Source organism: Anolis carolinensis, chromosome 6, assembly GCF_035594765.1.
Source record: "Anolis carolinensis isolate JA03-04 chromosome 6, rAnoCar3.1.pri, whole genome shotgun sequence".
NCBI lineage: Eukaryota > Metazoa > Chordata > Lepidosauria > Squamata > Dactyloidae > Anolis > Anolis carolinensis.
Genome location: NC_085846.1, coordinates 15,234,033 through 15,255,566, shown reverse-complemented (window position 1 = coordinate 15,255,566; position 21,534 = coordinate 15,234,033). Strand labels below are relative to the sequence as shown.

Sequence of the window (21,534 nt, the reverse complement as noted above, 5' to 3'; positions counted from 1 at the left end):
ATTCACACTTGCCTCAGTTACAATGCGAGGGGAATGAGTGGAAGGATTCCCCTCCCCCTAGGCAGTAAACAGCCAGACCTTGAAGCTGCAAGGCTATTCAATGCGAATCAAGGTGATTAATTGCAACATTCACACTTGCCTCCAACAGACAAGAGTTCTGTCTCCCACCCTGGACATTCCAGAGATATATAAACCCCAGATAATGGTTCTGAAACATGGCCATACAGCCCGGAAAACTCACAGCAACCCAGATAGAGGCTGGATGAGATAGACGGATAGAAGACTCACAGCAACCCAGTGAAGGCAAGCCTCTAGATCAGGAGTTGAAATGTGACTTTTCACAAGCATTTCCCCCCTCTTTAACCCTCACCCGAGAGGCTGGCTTTGCTGGGAAAGCCAAGGGCTCCGAAAAGGGTGAGATACTCCTAAAAAGGTGGTGGTGATGATGCTGGTGTTCCTATTGTGGCATGGCGTTGATCCCCCTGTTAACCCTTTTCCTACTCAGAATTCCCGAATATCTATCCATTCTATGCGGCTGCAAAGAAAGGCTCCGTTGCAGTGTCGTCTAGCCAAAAAAAAAGCCCCAACAACAAAGCAAAACGAGACTGTGGGTTGTTTTTTCATTGTTGACCTTCTCCCCCCACGAAGGACGGCACAAATGAGGGGAAATGTTTCCTTCCTTCCTCCCTCCCCGCCTTTCCCTGTTGCATTAGAAGAGGTCCGGGGTCCGGAGGAGCTACTAGGGCCGTTCCCACGAGGAAACTCGCGTGGGTGGGCCCCTCCGAGGAGAAGGCGGCCTAGTGGTTAGAGGAGGGGAAGGAAAAGAGGGAGGGGGAGTTTAGGGTGGGGGGGAGGAGCGTGGGGCGGTCACGCGTGGGGCTGGCGGAGAGGAGCGCGCCCCAGTCCCGCGCAGGAGGCGAGGCTTCTCTTCCCTCGAGGAAAGGAGGGAAAGGCGTCGAGGCAGGCAAGGCGGCGGCCTCTGAGGCAGAGGGGAGCCCCGCGCTCTCTTTGGGGGCTCGCCGCCGCAGAGGCGCCCTGGGCCCGCCTGGGCTGGGAGCAGACGCCGCTGGAGGTGAGCAGGGCCAGGAGGAGGAGGAGGAAGGAACCCCGCCAAAGGAGCCCTTTCTGCCTCTTCCCCCTCAAAGGTTTGGTCCACCGCCATGGAAGGGGCCACACCTCTCCAAAGATGGCAGGTCGCCGGGATGGAAGCCGCCAAATGTGGGCGTTTTGAGGGATTTATGCTTTGGGGTGGTCTCCCCGTCGAAGGGCTGAGGGGAAATTTGGGGGGGGGGGGGGAGATGAGGGCTGGTCTCCCCTCACAAGCTTGGGAGAGAGAAAAAGAAGAGGAGGGCTGAGTGAGGAGGCTCTTTCTGGGGTCTCTCTCCCTTCAACACCGCCATATAACCCAAAATATTGAGGTAGATAATCCGTATCTGCTTTGAACTGGGTTATCTGAGTCCACACTGCCATATAATCCAGTTCAATGTGGATTGTATTCAGCTTTATGAGGAAGAGCGTGAGTCCACACTGCCATATAATCCAGTTCAATGTGGATTGTATTCAGCTGTATGAGGAAGAGTGTGAGTCCACACTGCCATATAATCCAGTTCAATGTGGATTGTATTCAGCTGTATGAGGAAGAGTGTGAGTCCACACTGCCATATTATCCAGTTCAATGTGGATTGTATTCAGCTGTATGAGGAAGAGTGTGAGTCCACACTGCCATATGTTCAATGTGGATTGTATTCAGCTGTATGGAAGGAGCCTCAATCCTTTTTAGGGCCCTTCCACACAGCCATATAACCCAGAATCGCAAGGCAGATAATCCACCATATCTACTTTGAATTGGGTTATCTGAGGCCCCTTGAATAAAACCCCACACTATCTGCTTTGAACTGGAATATGGACTCAGATAACACAGTTCCAAGCAGATATTATGGGATTACTGCCTTGGTATCCTGGGTTATATGGCTGTGTGGAAGGGCCCTGAGTCTACACTGCCATATAACCCAGTTCAAAGCAGATAAGGTGGGGTTTCATTCCGCTCCGAGGAAGGGGCCTGGGTCTCCCATCTGCCTGCCTGTCTTTCTCTGCCAGGGACCCTTCCACACAGCCCTATATCCCAGAATATCAAGACTGAAAATCCCACATTATCTGAGTGTGGACTCAGAGAACCCAGTTCAAAGCATATATTGTGGGATTTTCTGCCTTGATACTCTGGAATATAGGGCTGTGTGGAAGGGCCCAGGGTTTCCGCTTTTCGTGGGGGTGGAAGTTTGAGCAGGGTTTTCTTCTGGGTGGGAAGGCTCCAATATGAAGTTATGACAGGATTTGGCTTTTAAAAAAAGGAGTAGGCACATCCTATACCTGGGCCTATCTTATCTGCCTTTCTCCTCCAGAGATATCGATAAGCAGAGAGTGGATGTGTCCAAAATCTTGCAGCAAGGTTTGGAGGGTGAAGGCAGACTTCCCAGCTGGTTTCACCTTCCTGCCCTCTCCCTTTCCCCAAAGGCTGAGAAAATTGAGTTTTGCCTCTGCTTCCGCTCATCTCTCCCCTATCCATTCCCCAGAGCACCCCAAAAGCTTAGCCAGGAGAGCCCTCTTTCTATTCCCTGCCATCATTACAGCATGTGCCTCGCTGGTCGCCTTCCCTTTCTCTGCTTAGGACACGCACACCTTCCACAGACATACAAGCAACCACTTCTCTCTTAAACACACACACACATATACATACAGACACACACAGAGAAACCCCTGCCTGCTCTTCTTGGCCCCCTATGCAATCCTTCCCCCCCAAAGCGGTGGTTTTGCTTTGTCGGAAAGGCTCTCCACTCAAGAAGACACCTGCTTTCTCCATTGGGTTTCTTTCCTCCCCAAATTCCTCCTCATTTTCCCAATGCTGAAATGGCAGCACAAGGCAGGGGTTGTCCCTACATTCCTTTTTTTTAAAAAACCCATGATACTAGGACAGATACAAAACCACAGGTGAGGTGTGTGGATTTTCGTCAGGGCCCCAGACCTCAGGCACGCAAGCGCTAATCCTGGCCTTCCCGCGACTTATATGCAACTCTTGTTCATCCATAAACTTAATGTCGCCCTGTAGAAAGAGCTTTCAATTTCCTATGCCATCGAAATAAGAATGCAGTGTTTTGTGTGTGTTAGAATGGATGGGTGGGTGTGCTAAAAATTATTCAGGAGTGGGAAAAGAGAAGGGACATTAGATACAGCTTCACACCAGGTCTCTGAGGTCTCTGGCAGAGAGAGGTCCTCTGGGCCATTGCCCTCCTCGCTTGGCTATTCACTGGAGATGCTCAGGAGTGGGCCCAGCAGCTCTCTTGTGCAAAGCATATGCTCCACCAAAGCTATGGTCCCTCTGGAAGGAAGAGGGCAGAAGGATTAGCTGGGGGATGCTGAAAAGGAGCCCGTTATTCATTGCTTGCCCAGCGAGAAAAGCTGGAAGCCAAGATGGTGAGGTAGTAGGTTAAGAAGATGGCCATAACTTTGGTGCTTGTACATATTGTCCCTGTTTCCCCAAAAATAAAGACATCCCCAGAAAATAAGACCTAGTAGAGATTTTGCTGAATTGCTAAATATAAGACCTCCCCTGAAAGTAAGACCTAGCAAAGTTTTTGTTTGGAAGCATGCCTGCTGAACAGAACACCAGAGCATGCAAGATCGGTAAATGTACGTACCATAGATTGCTGTACATGGAAATAATGGCAATAACAAGAAATTCTTGGTAGGATTCACAGCTTGTCTGGTTATGCTGGTTTGTGATGACAACTACTGTACAGTATATAATACATGTTCATTTTTTTTGTTCAACAATAAATGTGAATTCTTCTTCATGGAAAAATAAGACATCCCCTGAAAATAAGACCTAGAGCATCTTTGGGAGCAAAAATTAATATAAGACACTGTCTTATTTTGCGGGAAACAGAGTATTGTGTTTCCTTAGCAGCAAGCTAGAAGGTGCTGTGTCAAAGGAAGAATGATGAGGACTATTCCAGGACATTCTTGGGGTTTATGAATGAAGAAATAGCACCGCTTGTTAGCTGGTGTGTGCGTGTGTATGTATGTGTGTTCCATTCAGTGTTCCTTCTCCTCTGCTCTATTGTCACCTGCTACCTTCTAGATATCCTCAAGATAGAGTTCTTTCCTGTATTTCACACACAATCCATGAATGACCTGTGGAACCCATTGTCACAAGATTCTGCATATGATAAGGTGCTCAAGTTGCTCTTGCTTTTCAAAGGAGTAATATATTTAGGAACATGGTTAAGGACAGGATAAGACTGAACACAACCAACAATGATGGGGAGGTGAGGTCACCTGATGCCAAGGTGTCTGTAACTCTGGAGATATGGCAGAGGATACTGTAATATCATAATAACCAGTGTGGTTTCCTTAGAAAACTGTGTTCCAAGTCAGATATGGGGAATCCCGATAGAGATGAAGGCTTTTTCTAAAAGATGCACAAATGCTTTCCATTCTAATCTCTTTTTCAGTCTGGTTTTCAGGGTGGGTGGCCGGGTGCTTGGTACATCGTAAAGGTAAAATGCTTGCTGACTGGCTGGCCTACCTTCTCTGCAATTCCAGGGTCAATCCATGGCTGCCAATCACAAAGATGTTTCTGCCCCTTTCTCCTAGGATTGGAAATGGGGCCAGATGGGGGGCTCTGCAGGCCGAAGCGAGATTTCCTTGCCTGATTCTGGAGACTAGGTTAAGATGGATCTCTGGTATGGCCCAGCCTGATGGTGACTATGACCTCTGAGTGTATCTTTGTCTGTGAACATGCACGCTTGGGGCTCCACGTTGCCGGCCACGTCGTTCCTGTGAGCGTGCTTCTTTCTCATGTGTCTGCAGGCTTTTCTCCCCAAGGGGGCTGGCTGGGTGTTCAAATGCAAGAAGTGTGAGCTTCTTATGAAGGAAGGGTGTCCTTGAAGGAGCTTTGCGTCTATCAGTGGCTGCTTTTCTTTTCCGACCGTGCATGTGTGTCAATAATTCTCCTGGCTGCTACTTTGGGCACATCAGTGGCTGACGATCTTCCCTTACTGGTTTTGTGTGGGTGTCGCAGGGGCCGAATCTCACCTGCTGTGTGTGCCTGTGTCAACAGGCTCCCTTTCTACCCTTTGTGCACATGGCTGGTTGTCTTTCCTCTGACTCTGTGTGTAGATCAGCAGCTGTCTCTGCCCTCTGGTTGTCTGTTTTGCAGATTCTTCCTCTTTCTCTTGACTGTATGCGTTGCTTGGTTGACTCTTCTGGCATGAGTTTGCCCAATATCAATAGCTGTCTTTTTCAGGTTCTTTGTGTGTGTGTGTGTGTTTGTGTGAGCGCGCATACACTGCATGTGGCTGTTTTAGTGGATGTTTCTCCTCTACAACGAAATGCCTCAAACTGGATTGCTCCCTTGCCGATCGCTTCCACTACTGTAGCATGCAGGAGTTGGCCACAGAACCCTGGACATTTGGGTTTGTAACATAACCACTATCACTCATCTCACCCATGAACTCCCTCAGTGGCCTTGGGCAAATATACCTCAGCCTCAGATACTCATTTTGCACAACATGGTGATATTGGATATCTGCAGAGAGGACGGGGCAGGAAAGGATGGTTGAGCACATTTGCTCTCTTGGTCCTCTGTCAAAGTTCTTCTTTTGTATGGAGTCCACTTTTTCTCCCAAAGAAGAAAGAAACCCTCCAAATACACAGAGATTAAGAATTACTTTCTTTCCCTGTCACTTGTAGATTTTTCTTCTCGGTTACACATTTTCGCCCCTGAAGAAGTGTTGGCTGATGGAGGAAACTCCTAGCAACAGATTAGCTTGTTTGGGTGTGGTCGGTGAGAGATTTCCAGGCACACAGCAAATTGTGCTGCATAGACTTAGTAGCTATTGTGCACTAATGCACTGATAGTATTGTTAAAGAAACAGGGAATGGTGCTACCACTAGCAGTAACAGAAGAAGGATGAACATGTCTGAGAAGGGCACACAGCCAGGAGACTACAGTACTACTGAGCTCTGAATCCAGTCAGTAGAAGCTGATGAAACATAGACTGGTCTGTTGCAATCCCAGTTTTCTACCTGTATTTCCATGTTTTCCCCCAATACGCCATCAGGCCATGGTCACACACATAGCAAACCCATATGTTCTCAAAACAGTCATTTAATTCTATCTGTATCAGTAGTTTGCTTGTGCATTTTTGCAGGCAGTTTTCATCGCAGTGATACACTTTTAATTAATAATATGTCTATGCCTTCTGCTTAATATGAGTCAAATGGAGAATATGCATAAACATTTGCCACTGTGCTAACTCGCTTAAACACTCTGGAGAATGGATGCAAATGAATGGCATGAACAGGGGAGCTTGTACATTGCCCAAGCGATATGCCTTGTATCCAAATGAAGTTGGGGGTTGGGTGCGACTTAACTGCACAAACAGAGCTTTGCACTTCTAGATCAGCCACTGTGCACATTCTCCATTGTGCACATCCTCCAGTCACTAGTCAAGGATTTAAAAATGAGAATTATACATATTAAGTGACTAAATCATGAAAATAAATCCAAATAAACATTCCTCATAATGTCTAAGGAATATGCACAATCGCTAGCATTTGTTATACACATTTCCACATGCTTACCGTACACTTGAAATATAGATGCTTTTGTGAGCAGGACTTTGGCCTTTACCTCAGTATTTCTTCCTAGGGTCACTAGGGAATTGTAGGACCATGATTTGCCACGGGTGCCTTTCGCAAGAGCTACACTACTTACAGCATGTCATCACTCTATTTATTCCCCTGTGCATGTGTAGAGTATAGGGACATGGTTTTCAGGGTGCTAATTCATACTGTCAGGTATCCGTATAGGAATTTGTGGTCATCCATTACTTTCTGCACTGACATTACCATGACCACATATAGCTACCTAGCCTCTCTGCCTGAATCCTACATAGAAGGATATGCATACCAGTTTAAATATAATCACTCCTCCTTTATGGCTTATGCCACTGTACTAACAGTCAGTGAACATTATAGTCATGTCATTCCCACAGTATTTCCACAAAACAACATGGCTACATGTTTGTAAAACCGGTTACATGCTGTAAGTTTGATGCATTACTTCAGGCACACTCTCATATATAATAGGATCAGCAAAATACGACGCTCCAGATATTTATGGACTAAAATGCCCAATATTTCCCACCACTGACTATTCTGGCTAAGGCTGCAAGTTTCAGTCCTACAGCACCTGCCCAACCTGATGCAAAACACCTGTCATTCCTGTAGAATACCTGTTACACTGCACCATCTGATGATATTTTCTTCTGTTCACATTCTTCAAGTTTTCTTTTTTTTTGTTAATTAAAAAAACACCTACTTATTGGTCATTAAATCTAAAGAAGGGCTACAGTTCAGCAAGAGAACACATGTTTTACCTGCAGAAGATTCCAGATTCAATGTGCATCATCTCCAGATAGAGTTGGAAAAGACCCTTTTCTGAAACCTTGAGGAGCTGATGTCAATCAGCAAAGAATTTAGATATTAAACTACACTGAGGGAGATGGACTAATAGCCTGATCCAGAATAAGGCGCTCCTGTGCTCTCTTTGAAGTTCACAGCCCTCCAACCTATGCTGTTATATCCCATATGATATCGGACTGTCATCAATGCATATACATGCATATACTTAAAATATATTTTGCACAATATTTTGTGGCCTTTTTTTTAGACATGGCATCAAAAATTTAACCTATTGCTTTAAACTGAAATTAAAGTATTGTCTTTTGATGCTCAGGAAGAAAAGAGTAAGGAAGGTGCCTTCTTCACTTGTCAATGGATTATCTGATAGTAGCTGCCAATATTAATCTTGTGCACATGCCCCACCCTGTAAACACATGTCGCCAGTAGATCAGTACAATTTCTTATAGATAAACTCCTAGCCCAGCAAAAGCCTTGTTTGGCTGAAACATCTCACCCTCCCAGGAGTTAACATGAATCTTCCTGCATCTAATTTTAAGGCAGCGTCTCTTCTCCTTTCCATATACATTTCAGCTCAGCTGTTATACCAATATGTTTTACATGGACATACTTTTTCTAGGATACAGAAACAGCCATTCAGAAAAAAAATGTTGTAGCAGACAGCGGCCACTTTTAAATAGCTCTGCCCACCCTCTTTTGCAGAAAAGCAAAGGTGCTGCTTATTGATGTCTTGCTACAGTTCTGTTTGGCAATGCCTTTGCCAGCTTATCACCCTCAGTCCTTTTCCCCACCACCACCCTATAAATGCAGTCTCAATGTTCCTTTTTAACCATTCATTTATCTCTCTGCTGCCATCAGCCCCCACCTGTTCTTCTCTGAGAAAAGCTAAAAAGCAAGAGGATTGCGGAATCTGGAACATCTGCCGACCCATCCACCCCTTTCCTCCAGATCCTTTCCAGCTACTAGAGCAAGCTACTAATGGGGACTGATGCAAAGGTTCCCCTTGTTCCAGAGAGGAGCAGAGAGCATGCAGGCCGGGGGGGGGGGGGGGATGCTTTCAAGAAGTGCCAGGCACAGCTGTGCTAGCAAAAGTGGCCTCTTGTCCAGGTTCCAGGAAGTAGGAAGGGGGGTGATCCAGTGTGAAGCCAGAGCATTTGGCAGCTTTGCACAAAATCTGTGCACACACCAAAACAGCTGGGAAAGAGGGCCATTGCCAATGGAGAGAAGGGGATGAAAGGGACTCGGGAAGCAGCTGCTTTGGGCAGGGATCCACTTCTGCCGGGTGCTAAGAAGCAAAGAGTGTGCATTACAGTTGCGGATGTTGAAGGCAGGAGGGCGCAGGCAGATGTGGATTCAAGTTGATCCTGGCCATCTGAACACTTCAAACCCCAACCTAATTTCAGTCCCAGTTACAAGTGTGCACAGAATGCTTCCCTTCTCTTTGCAGCAAGAAAGCAAGAAACACAACCACTGCTTGATCTAGAACATGAATTCTACCTTGCAAGACTGTTCCCCATAGGCTGGCTTGGGTTACAAGCATCTCACATATTAGGAGTTAACCATTCCGGCAGAAAGCTTTGTTTTTAAATTATTGTTTCTCTGAATGAATCCTTCCCCTCTGTAAGTCAGATCTTACAGAGCATCCTAATAATATGCTGATACATAAAATGCACTCTGTACATGGTCTGACACATCTCTGCACATCCCAGGGCTAAAGCCTAGCTCAGATTCAGTGGGTGGGTGGCACAGGTGAGATATGTATGTTTGGAGGAAGAGACAGAGTAGAACAAGGAAAAGAAAGCCCAGATGGAGGTTGTGGGTAGTGATGGGGAAAGTAGCAAACTGGGATTATGAGGTATCAGGAGACAGAAATTCTCTGTGCTCAAGTCTTGAGTGTGCGAGTGTGCGCGCGCATGTGGTTTCCAAATTAATTACAGCCAGAGAAGAGGCTGTGAGCGTCACTTGATGGGATTAAGGGTTTGTGGGAGGCATGAAATTGACGTACAAAACCCTGGAACCCCTCATCTCCCCTCTGGCCCAGAGGATCTGGTGATTGTTTCCTCCTGGCACATAATGCTTCCTCCCCACCAAAACAAAGTTCCTTCCCCTTGCAGCCTGCCGTGGCCCCCCTCTTTTTCCTTCCTCTCCCCAAACCTGCTGTGATCCAGGGGGATTTCACTCCTGCAGGCGACTGGCAGGTGGAAATGAAACCTGCCGACTTTGATTAAACCTCTCTGAGTCGTGTGTCTCTCATCGATGCACCGTGTCTGTGAAGGGAAGCGGGGTCTGATGAATCCTGCCTTTCTACCCCTCTCCCCACAAATTAGAGTGCCTTGAAACTCTAAACAGAAACCACTGGGGGCTTTTTAGTTTGGGGGAGAAGTGAGGAAGCAACATAATGGGTCTTCTATGCAATTATGCATAGTGGATGTAGCGAAGTTCTTCTCACACAGGCATCATACTAGTACTATGGGTGGGCGGGGGGAGGGTGCCAACAAATTAAAATGTCTGGCTGCAGTCTCAAGAAAGCCAAAAGGAAGAACCTGTCTCCTTCATGAAATGCAGAAGTGAGTTGGTGGGTTTCCCTGCTGTACGATATGTTGCCATGGAGCTTAGATGGTTTTAAAACGGGTGGGTGGGATTAAACAAATAATATTCTAATAGCTAATATGGATCCGTCAATGGCAGTGAGCCACAAAGACCCAATGGAACCTTCACAGGTAGAGGCAACGTACCCCTGAATACCTGTCACTTGGGAGAATAAACATGGAGAAGGATCTTTCACTAAGCATCTGGTTTAGTGAGTCCTGAATGAAAGAGAGCACTTGTGAGTTTATGGTCAGATTCAGAACTCTCTTCTTTGTCTGTCCCTCACTTTCCTTGCTAAGAAAATCAGAGTTGGAATCATCACCAACAGAACATTAACTCTCCTGCCCAAAAATATATGGGGAAAACTGCATCTTGACCATGTGGTCCATAATATTATAGTCCCAGAACCCCCTTCCAACATAGCCGTTGATGGATTCTGTATAGCTGGGAAATTCTGAAGGTTGTAGTCCAAAAGTAACTTTTCTGAGCTCAGATCCTGATCCCCTTCATGTAGAAATAAGATCTCCATATCAGGTCTCGCTGGGTAGTGACTGGAACAGGTCTGTGTGGTATCCAATATCCTAGTGCTTACACTCAAACCTAATCCACCCACATGTCTACGCACAACTTTTTACCTTGCCTCACACCCCTGGATCATCCTGGGTACTTTTGAATCTTAATATAAGGATTCAGGGGCACAGGAAAAGGGCTGTTTCCATGCTACTGCTTCCTGATCAGATTTCACCAGAAATACTCAGGGTTGACTGGAGATTTCCACGGATGTCCCCAGCCATAGCTTCCCAAACCTGTATCCCTCTGTCTTGCTAATGCTGCCCATGAGACAATAAGCTTAACCATGTGATTCCTCCTAATGGTTTAGAAATCTTCAAATGGGAGTGGACTCCCCACAACAATTAGGTGCAATTCAGTCTTAGTCCAAAGAACAATGTGAAATCAAGAGGTGAGATTTAGGTATTCTAAACTGGACTCCTAGAAGACTCTAGTCCCACTGCAGATACCTATTAGGTATTTGCTCCATGCCTTTCCTCCTCAATACTTGGATTTCTCAGATTAATAGATTGTTAGAAATCTCCCAAAGAAGCTTCCCAACTGTATCCCAGTGTCCAGCTCACAGCCTCCATCCTAGAGGCAGATAGAAGAATCCCCATAACAGAGAAACTTAAGACTAGGTGATACGATGCTTTTAAGGTACCCCGAAGTATCAGCAGCAATCCACGGCACACCCCTTGTTAGCAAAGGAAGGGAATGGATTCCAGCCCCAGTAGCTTCTCCCTGCAGGCAGTGGTTCCTTTCAGTTCCAGTTGGGCTAGTGCTGTCTGGCCAGGGCACGCAGAGGCCATTTGCCCCAGTGTGTGGCATCCAACCAGCGATGTCAAACACCCAGGGGCCATGTTCGTTTCTGTGTTCTTCCAACTGAGACGCGCGCAGGAAATAAAAAGCGAGAAAAAGGACAAAAACGCAGCACGACTCGGGGCCCCGAGGGGAGAGAAAGAAAAGGCAGGAAAATCAATAATTCCAGCAGGAACCAAATAGAGGGGAGAGGAGGAAGAGAAGAGAAGGAACTGAGGAGAGAGGAAAGAAGGAGGATGTGGCCACGGCTGGGCAAGGGAAGCCTTTGTGAAATGTGGGGGTTGAGCATTAGGAAGTCCTCTTGTGGTCTTGGGAGAGTGTGGGATCTACACAGAAGAGATGAATCAGGGCTTCTCCCTGTGATGTAGTGTGGGTGTAGAGAGCTGCATGTATGAGGATCCATTCTACTACTTTTTGGGTTGAGACTACATATTCTATGGGGTGTTTTACCTGTCACTGAAATTCCTGCTGGCAGGTTAATTCCTGCAACAGAAGTGATTTCCCTATCAAGGTGTAAATTTATCCTTACTGGTTGCATTTTCATTTTGTCCTTCCAGGAAACCCAGTGTGGCATAGAGGTTCTCTTCCTCTCTGATTTTTGCCCTCCAAATAACGCAATGTGATAGAATTGGCCCAAGGATCGCTCAGGGAACATTATCTCTAAGTGGAGACCTCTTCCCACATCTACTGTAACTTCATCCTGCAATCATTTTATCAGCTTGACTCTTTACTTTTCATGTTTCGTATAATGTGAAGTAGAGTTAGGGTTCATGAAAACCCTGTAGCATGCTCAAGGAGGACATGGATTCCTACTTGTGGTTAGATTTGTGTACTGCTCACCTCTGTCCAATTAGGAAGCATCTTTTAGATTTCAACAAACCTTTCATGTTAACAAAAAGATCTAGGAAGAATTTCATCATTATTATTCCCATTTGACAGGCAGGGCAAATTGGTTGTGTGAAGGCAACTCTTCCAAGATTATACTAGAAGTCCATGTAAGAGGTGGTACTTGAAGCAGTGCTGCCGAGTGGATTTTTGTGCAGACGCCCATGTCCCCGCTCCTTCTTGAGACCACGAGACAGAGTGGTGCCCCTTCTTTTTCCTGTTGGTGGTGGGTTGATAGGAGCAGAACGGGGGAGTCTTTGCTTGCACAAGGCCCTGATGAGCTGGGCAGAGCGCCGGCTTCTGATTGCACTCCCAGGAATAGAAACACTTCTGTGATTGCGGAAATTACTGTCTCCTCAGCAAAGAGGCATGGGGATGTGGCTTAACCTCCTCTCTTCCAGCCGGGATCACACTTGTAGACCCATCTCTACCTGAGGATCAAGTCTTGTTCTCAAGTGGCCCCAGGCTGGGATCAACAAAGGAAACCCAGCTGTCTCAGTAATTGACATTTGTGACTTCTGGGTTTGCATAAATAACATTCAGAGGTATGTGCATTTGCCTGTGTGCTGACTGTCTTACTTGGGCTTCTTGTTGCATTTTTGCACTCTAGTATCTGAACCAAGAGGACATTTCTCTATTTATGAGTAGAAATCTACAGGGCAGCTGTGATTATGGACACTTGAGGAACAACAGGATCTAAATTAGCAGAGGCTAACAGAGCTGTGTGAGGAAGGAAGCACTACCACAGTGTAGATTTGAGCATGTTTTCCCTATAAATGTGTATGGAAAAATTATTTTTGGACCACAGCCCCCAAAATTCCTGTGGCTTTGAGGAATATTGTATAAAAGATTATACAAAAACCAATTTTTTCAGATTTTATTAACCATGAATTTTGAATTAAAATATTAGCTTGTGTATCAGCATATATAAAGACATGTATATGCTTTATCTGCCTGAAGTATAAGTTTTTTGTACTATTTAATCACCATGTGTTTCTGATTACCAACCTTCTCTTGCCAATTGCCACCTTGCACTTACCCAATTAATGGATCATCCAGATAAACTCTCTGTAGTCCTGTTGCTTTCCATGATTTTCTGTATTATCTTCCCATTTTCTAGTCTACTTTTTCTCAGCTTTGATTTGTAGTGATATATATGGAGGTGTGTGTAATAACATTTAGATTGCACCACCACCTTTCTAGTATGATTGGCAACGTTTCTTAAGAGCTCCTTTGCCTTTAATTAAAGATTTCCTGTTTACAAGTTCATCCTACTTTATTGCTCCCAACTGTCCAGGAAAACTGGTTAGTGACAAACAGCCTTTTAGCTGTTCCTTAAATGATCTTTCTGATTTGTTACAATATCAATTTATGTTCCTTGGGACAAGAAGGCTTTCTATAATTATTATTGAAATAGCCCTTTTCCACTAAAAGAAAAATAAGAAAAATAATAAGAGCTAATAAGTTATCAACACTTTCCTCCACCTGGAATAAAAAAAAGACACTGTAGCAAATAAGAAATTATATTCAGGGAATAATTATGCAGCATTGTCATTAACAAGTGCCACCCCCCAGTCAGTGTTCATGAGGAAAACATAAGCATGCTGATGCCAGGAGGAGGAAACTTTTAATTAATGTTGCTCGGAATCTCTGCTGAATGGAACTTACTTATTAGTAAACATTATGGGAAGATTAGCTGTGGGTTTGCCAAACTATAGTTTGCCAAATCTTTTCGCTGCCATCCTGCCTCGTTTCAGTGCATGGAAAGCTGGGGTGATAGGGCTCATTTCTTCTGCCAGACTAAGAGACCAGCTGGCATCTGTCTCCTTCCCTCTCTGAGTAGTGACCATTACAATCTGCGGTAAAGAACAAGATGGTTTAAGAATGAGTGCTACCTCTGCTTATTTTCCTCTTCCCTCACCATCTATTTTTCTTTGGTGTTATTATTTTAGATTGCAAGTTTAAGGGCATAGTCTATCTTGCTTTTAATCGATTTGTAACATTTAGTACATTTGAGATGCAATGTCACTACTACTAGTACCATCACCACTGCTAAAACTAATGAAAATATAACGAATGCTTATGTATCATCTTTTAATTCTTCTTCCATTTGATGGTGGGAAAGCAGTGCCTAAAGGCCATACAATGTCAGCACCTTCTGCTATTATTAATGGAGATATGCTTGGACAGTCTGCATATGACTATGCATTCAGGGAGTGGAGGGAAAACATCTCATTTAACCATATTGCAAACTAGTTCCAAATTAGGAGTGCAAAAGGTGAAATTGAAATGAGGCAAGAAATAAACAGGCTGTGTGGAACAATCTGAGATATTAGGCTTTGTACGTTGGAAGAGAAATGTTTCTGCACAGCTGCATTGTGTGTTTGCATATATATACACATTCTTCTACAAGAGGTGTGTGGTGAAAATTCAGGGCATATGAGTTAGTGAGTGTTAGTATCAAATATGGTTTATAACCAGGTTTGTCATCTAGTTTGCTATGATGTATTATAGGGAGCATCAAATATGAGCAGGGTCTCTGACAAACTGTGTATGTGTAGGCGGAAAGCGTTTTTATTTAGCTGAGCATTTCTAAATTGTGAATCAGCTTTATCTGACCTCTTTTATCCTGGTTTGTTTTAAGGCTCTGGTTTCTATTTTGGCTTTTATGGTAATTATTTACTGTTTTATCAGGAGTTTTATGACTTTGTAAGATGTGATTTTTGTGACTGCAAGTGGCCTAGAGCCGTTGCGCTAAGACAGGATATAAATTTAATGAGGAGCAGAATGAATAGGCGAGTGTCAATGCCTGGTGAGCTGCTTCACGGGTGTCGTATGGTTGTATGTGAGCATGCAAAGAGCCTCAGAGCTGTTTGGGTCGGGAAGCTGCTATAAAGAATTATTACTTGACACATTTAGTGGGCAGAATACTGGATGGTCTTTCCTGTTCCTGCCACAACGTGTAAGCCGCACTGCGAATAATTTTTCAGCCTGAAACTTCTTATTCTAAGCTGTTTGCCTGTGTTCCCTCTCATCCACAATGCTCTTACTCTCCCTGGCCTTCCTTTGGCAGCTGCAGAACTGACTCCCCCAAATTCTGAGAAAAACCACTAGCATTTGGATACCCTGGTGCACAGACTAAATGGGCTAAGGAAGCTTTGTGGGCAACAACCTAAGTATAGTCTTAGTTCAAATGCCATGTACCAGAAGGAACCAGCACAGCGCTGGACTAGCATGCCAGGTGAACAGTTCAGGATCTGCCTATCTCCATGCTCGCCTCCTCTCCTACGAACCAACGCGAACCCTAAGATCATCTGGGGAGGCGCTCCTCTCGCTCCCGCCTTTGTCTCAAATGCGGCTGGTGGGGACGAGGGAGAGGGCCTTCTTGGCAGTAGCCCCGCGGCTCTGGAACTCTCTCCCTAAGGAGATCAGGTTAGCTCCTTCCCTGCCCATTTTCCACCGGGAATTGAAAACATGGTTGTTCCAGAGCGCGTTTGAATGAATAGGACCAATAGAGCTGTCATTAGAATACTTCTTTCTGTTTTAAAAGCGTATGGCACTTTATCACTGTTACTTATTTCCATGATACAGCACTTTATGAAACCTGTCCCCGCTGGTTTGCTTTTAATTACTCTGATTTTATCTACTTGGATTTTAATGTATTGTCCATTATTTTATTTTGTGTATCATTGGAATGTTTTAAGCTTTTGTCAAATATGTTGTGTTATTGTTTCGGGCTTGCCCCTGTTGTGATGCGCCCCGAGTCCCTTCGGGGAGATGGGGCGGGATATAAAAATAAAGTTTATTATTATTATTTATTATTATCAGTGCTCAAATCCTTGCTTGGCTTGGAAGTCCACTGAGTGACTTTGGGCAAATTATGCTCTCTCAGCCTCAGAGAAAGGCAAGAGCAACCCCCTCCTGAACAAATTTGCCAAGAAAACCCCGTGATGGGTTTGCTATAAGTGGCAAAATGGTTAGCATGCACGCAAAAGCACATTTAATGGAGACCGAAAGCCATTTGGGGCTCTACTTTTGCAGTATGGAGCACATATATACACATATGCCTAGATTTCTATTTTCCAGGGAATCGGATAGGTGGAAGATTAGACTGGTTTGTGAAATCCATCCATTTTACAGATGGGGAAACTAAGGGTAAAATGAGTTCTAAGCTGGAATAATGAGGTCAGGTTTTCTAAGTTCAGAATGTTATCTTCTGAGCCCCATAGGCTGGTTATATTACTGTTGGGAACTTTTGGTTTGTTGTTATTTGTAGTATGCCCTTTGAGTATTAGTTTGGTTTACTTTTTTTGCTATGGTTACAAAAATATATCAAATATTCCCTCACAAGTTTTTCATTAGCAATGCTCTGAGCAACTTTCAGTATCTAAAAAGGTCAGAAACGAAAACTATACAATGAACAATAGGCATCTGTCAATATTTTGGTGACTTGGGGCTGGATCAGCAAGCAAGTTTAGACACATTTGCAATCTATGAGTTATTAGCAGAGTTTTGAAAAGGTACTTTTTGGATAATAGCATTCAGAATCCCCTATTGATCGGGGGGGGGGGGGATTCAAGGATTTGTAGCATAGAAAGTGAATTTCTCAAGCTCTAATTGTTTGTCACTGATGAATACGCAGGCTTTGATTTCAGTGGAGGTAGTGGTGGAAGCAGTGGACGTAGTGGTGGAAGTGGTATATGCATTTCTGCACATGGTCATATGTTTTTAGCATACTCTGCAGTATGTAAAGAACTTATCACATTGAGGTACAAAATGTGGGCGTCAGCGGGGGGAATTCTCCAGGAAGCGTGGTGAATCTGTGAGGCACCAGGGGAAATTGTCACTTTGCGTCCATGTTCTCATTGCTTAGAATGGAGCCAGCACAGAAGAAAGTCCACATTTCTGTCTTCCCCATCACATGTGGGAAAGTGTTGTTGTTCTTTTAGCTCCATCCTAGGACACTTACAGGATGGAACCCCACTGGATCATATGATGGGCTCTGTCCTGGCAGCATCCAAGGATGGAGCAAGAATGTAATGTGATGAGGTACTAAGATTCTATGTCTGGCTGTACTCCTCTCCAGCCTCCTCCTCCTTCTCACTTAGCTTTGGTGTTTGTACCCGATGCCTTACTGCCAATTGGTTCCCTGCTGGTATCTCAGCTTCTCAGGTAGATCAGAGCCTGGAGGTGATGGGAATGACAACTAAGATCTCTACCAGGGGTGTGTATATGATGTTCACTTGACAGCAAACACTTGCCAGGAATCATTTTTGCATTTTTGCCCAATTCAGCAGCTGATGTATGCCCTCTTCAAACACCTTGCCCTGGGGAGCAAATCGATCACGATGCTCTTGCCAGCATTGCAGACATGCGGGGGGGGGGGGGGGGGTAGAGATGGATGCAGTGGTCACCCCATGGTCAAACAAGGAAGAATTTGGACCCCCTTCCCCCATGCTGGCCTCTGTCAGATAGCTCATATGTGGTCCTATTCTCCTTGTGGGGCTGGTGGTAAGTCACAGCTGGAGACCAATCCCTCCTTGCTTTGTTTCAAGCAGGCAACCTTCATTACTGATTTCCAAGCTCTTTTCTGAATGCAGAAATGTCCACAGAACAAGAAGTACTAGGCATATGGAAGGAGGAGGGAGTGCAGACCTTGGGAAAGCCCAGCCATTGTAATGCTTGGTGTCAGGAAATGCCTCATCAGGATAAGGAAGGGAGCTAACTGGGAAATGGGATCACAGATAGATGAAGCAGAAAACCACACTCTGATTTTAGTTCATCCATATATTTAGCTATGCTCTGAAGAGGATGGATTATTCTGTGCTCTGGACAAGATGGGCTATAAACAAGAGAGCTTCAAAATGCTCGGCTGACACTGCAGAGAAGCTGCACATTTCCATTAGCCCAGGCACCATATAAATATAATTTTGCACAAAGGGGTCTTGATGCCAATATGTAAGAACTACACAGAGAGAAAATCCATGTCTACGCTTAACATTCAGAACTAAGAACTATTCTGTGTTAAGGGATTGGGATTCTAGCTGGGTTGGGAAGGGAATCTGTCCAGTTTAAATCTTAATGCCAATTTATCTGATTATAATGTTTGAATAAGTACACAAACTGAAGCATGTTTAAGTTTCAGAATGTGCACTTATCTCAGTTTGGCAATGGAGTTTACCAAACAAAGCAGGTTCACACAACATAAATATTAGCAGGAAATACACAGGAAAATGCATGCATTCATGAAAATAATAGTTTAAAAGGCACTCTATTAAAGACATATACATTAGACAAAATCTATGTACTGTATAAGAAGAAATTCACACAGCATGCTCCTAAAATGTGATGCTAACTTTAAGAAAACTTCTAATTTGGGGAAAGATTATATGTAAAACTGGAAAAATGAGATACCCTATAAGAAACCTAAAGTGATATGCTTGTCTATCGCTAGGTTGTGGATGTTGGTTTGAGAAAGATATACTAAGGAGAAGATTGCTGAGCCTATTGCCTGTCTGTAATGTACAAAGAGTGTGATGTTTCATGGAGGGTGAAAGGTGGGGAAGGGATGCTGCAAGGCTGTTGAAGATGTAAGACAACTGAGGAGAAGAAATTAAGACAGTAGCCTCAAAAAATGAACTGCTCATGCGCTGTAAGTAAGGGGTTCAAAATTGGAACCTAAGAAACTTCGAAAAAAAGGGCCATAGATTAATATGGTACCACATTAGCCAATTAGCAAGATGGGGAAAAGCCTGAGGGATCTAGACAGAAAATGACAACCAAATTGCTGGGCAAGGACAAGGTGGCAAACCATCAGTATTGAAAAGACTGGAAACGTTTGGGTAGGAACCATGCATGTAGCATGGAGAAAGGCACATGAAGACATAACATGTGCATTGTTTGTACATATGACAATGAATCAGAGAATCGTAGAGTTGGAAGAGACCGCAAGGCCCATCCAGCCCAACCTCCCGACATGCAGGAACCAAATTAAAGCATTCTTGACCAATGGGCATCTAGGATCTGTTTAAAAACTTCTAGAGAAGTAGACTCCATCATCCTCCAAGGCAACATATTCCTCTGTTGAACAGCTCTTCCTAGTGTTTAACTGATATCTCTTTTCCTGCAATTTCAATCCACTGCTTTGTATTCTAGTCCCTAGAGCAGGAGATTCCACCATCCTCCTCAATATAACTTCCTTCCAAATATTTAAACATAGCTTTAATGACCCTCTCAGTCTTCTCCAAGTACAACATATCCAGCTCCCTAAACCACTCCACATAGTTCCAGATCTTTTACTATTTGGTCACCTTTTTCTGAATACTTTGTCAATATCCTTCTTGATATTGTGGTGCCCAGGACTGGATACAGTATTTCATGTGAGGTCTGACCAATGGAGAATAAACTGAAACTATTACTTCCCTCAATTTAGACACCATAGTTCTATTGATAAGAACGCCTAATTTTGCACAAGCTACAGATTGCACAAGCTACTAGGCTTGTGCAATCCGATTAAATTTTGATCCATTTTGGTGTCCCAATCCATTTTTGGGAGCCTCCTGAATTCAGGATGGCACATATCTGTTTTCACTCTGGGGTGCCTAAACACCGTTTTTCTATTGGGGGAAGGTGGCTTCCCAGGCTCCCCTTCTCGTCATTTTAGCTGTTTCTACTCTAGAGGAGAGGCGCTGCAGGCAAGTGCCTGCACTTTCTCTCCCCAGGCCTTCACGCCACATGCACTATTTCCAAGGCATTTAAAGGAGGAAAGTTCTTAAAGCTGTTCCTTACTCTAGAGCAGAGGTGCTGTAGGCAGACGTGCACACTTTAAGAAGGCTTCTTGTTTTTAAAGCTGTTTTTCTACTCTAGAGGAGAGGCGCTCGGCTGCAGACAGGCGTGCGTACTTTAAGGAGGCTTCTTACCTTCTACTCTAGAGGAGAGGCGCTGCAGGCAGTCTTCCATGTTTTCTTTCCCAGGTCTGCATGATACTTGCACTCTTTCCAAGGCATTTAAAGGAGGCAAGTTCCTGACGCTGCCTGCTTCTTACTCTAGAGGAGAGGCGTTGCAGGCAGGCACACACTTTCTTTCCTGGGCCTACACTACGCCAGCAGCCACACACTCTTTCCAAGGCATTTTAAGGAGGCTTCCCACTTCCAGGTAAGGAAGAGCAATGGCCTCCTGAAGCTATCCTCCCTGGGCTTCCTTTTAAAAAAAACCCTCTTTGTTCCTTGCATGCTTCAGTCTCCTTTCTGCTTTGGGTTTAATGCTTCCTTACAGCTGTTTTTACTTTTTACTCTAGAGGAGAGGTAACTGGTAGTAGTTTTCAGAGAATTAGGGTTTTCTTTTTGTTTGCTGGGGGATTAAGAAAAAAGATTAAACTGTGATGCCAAAAAGTAGGGGAGGAGCCAGGAGCGGCTCCCGCTTGCTTTCATTGCAGGCGAGTGTTTGTACTGGGAGGCCCTTCCTGTTTCGTGCTCTCGAGGTACGGAAGGAAATGGAAGAAATTAATTCTGCACACAAGCCTACTATCTACATTACCATATACAGTAGAGTCTCACTTATCCAACACTCGCTTATCCAACGTTCTGGATTATCCAACACATTTTTGTAGTCAATGTTTTCAATACATCGTGATATTTTGGTGCTAAATTCGTAAATACAGTAATTACTACATAGCATTACTGCATATTGAACTACTTTTTCTGTCAAATTTGTTGTATAACATGATGTTTTGATGCTTAATTTGTAAAATCATAACCTAATTTGATGTTTAATAGGCTTTTCCTTAATGCCTCTTTATTATCCAACGTATTCACTTATCCAACATTCTGCCGGCCCATTTATGTTGGATAAGTGAGACTCTACTGTAATGCAGTTTGAACTGCATTATATGGTCAGTGTAGACTCACATAATGCAGATTGAACTGCATTGAACTAGATTATATGAGTCTATGCTGCCATATAATCCAGCTCATTCTGCATTATACTGACAGTGTAGATGGGGCCTTATTTCTAAGGGGAAGTGGGAGCAATGAATTGCCTGGCCTTGGTCAGGCATTAACCGAGTTGAAGAATATAATCTGAAGAGAGGAGCTCAACTTGGTTTAGGGAAGCAGTCTTTCAAGTGGTCTGCACAAACCTACTGCTAAACTGTTGCCGAAAGCACGTCTGGGGACGCCAAGCCATTGGGGCTCAGGTTAGTTCAACAGT

General features: G+C 44.4%; 1 protein-coding gene across 7 annotated transcripts in view; it reads left to right on the top strand.

Moving 5' to 3' along the window:
* Positions 1 to 21,534, top strand: part of grin2d (glutamate ionotropic receptor NMDA type subunit 2D) — a 62,647-nt gene that overhangs the window by 2,221 nt on the left and 38,892 nt on the right. For 2 of the 7 annotated variants that reach the window (XM_062983879.1, XM_016996077.2), the window contains one exon: positions 4,651 to 4,739. The exons of 3 other annotated variants lie outside the window; for them this stretch is intronic. The gene's annotated coding sequence lies outside the window, so the exon portion shown is untranslated. Of the gene's footprint in view, positions 1 to 855; positions 1,073 to 4,650; positions 4,740 to 21,534 lie in introns of those variants that run through there. 2 more of the 7 variants (XM_008117244.3, XM_008117242.3) reach the window with 2 other exon arrangements.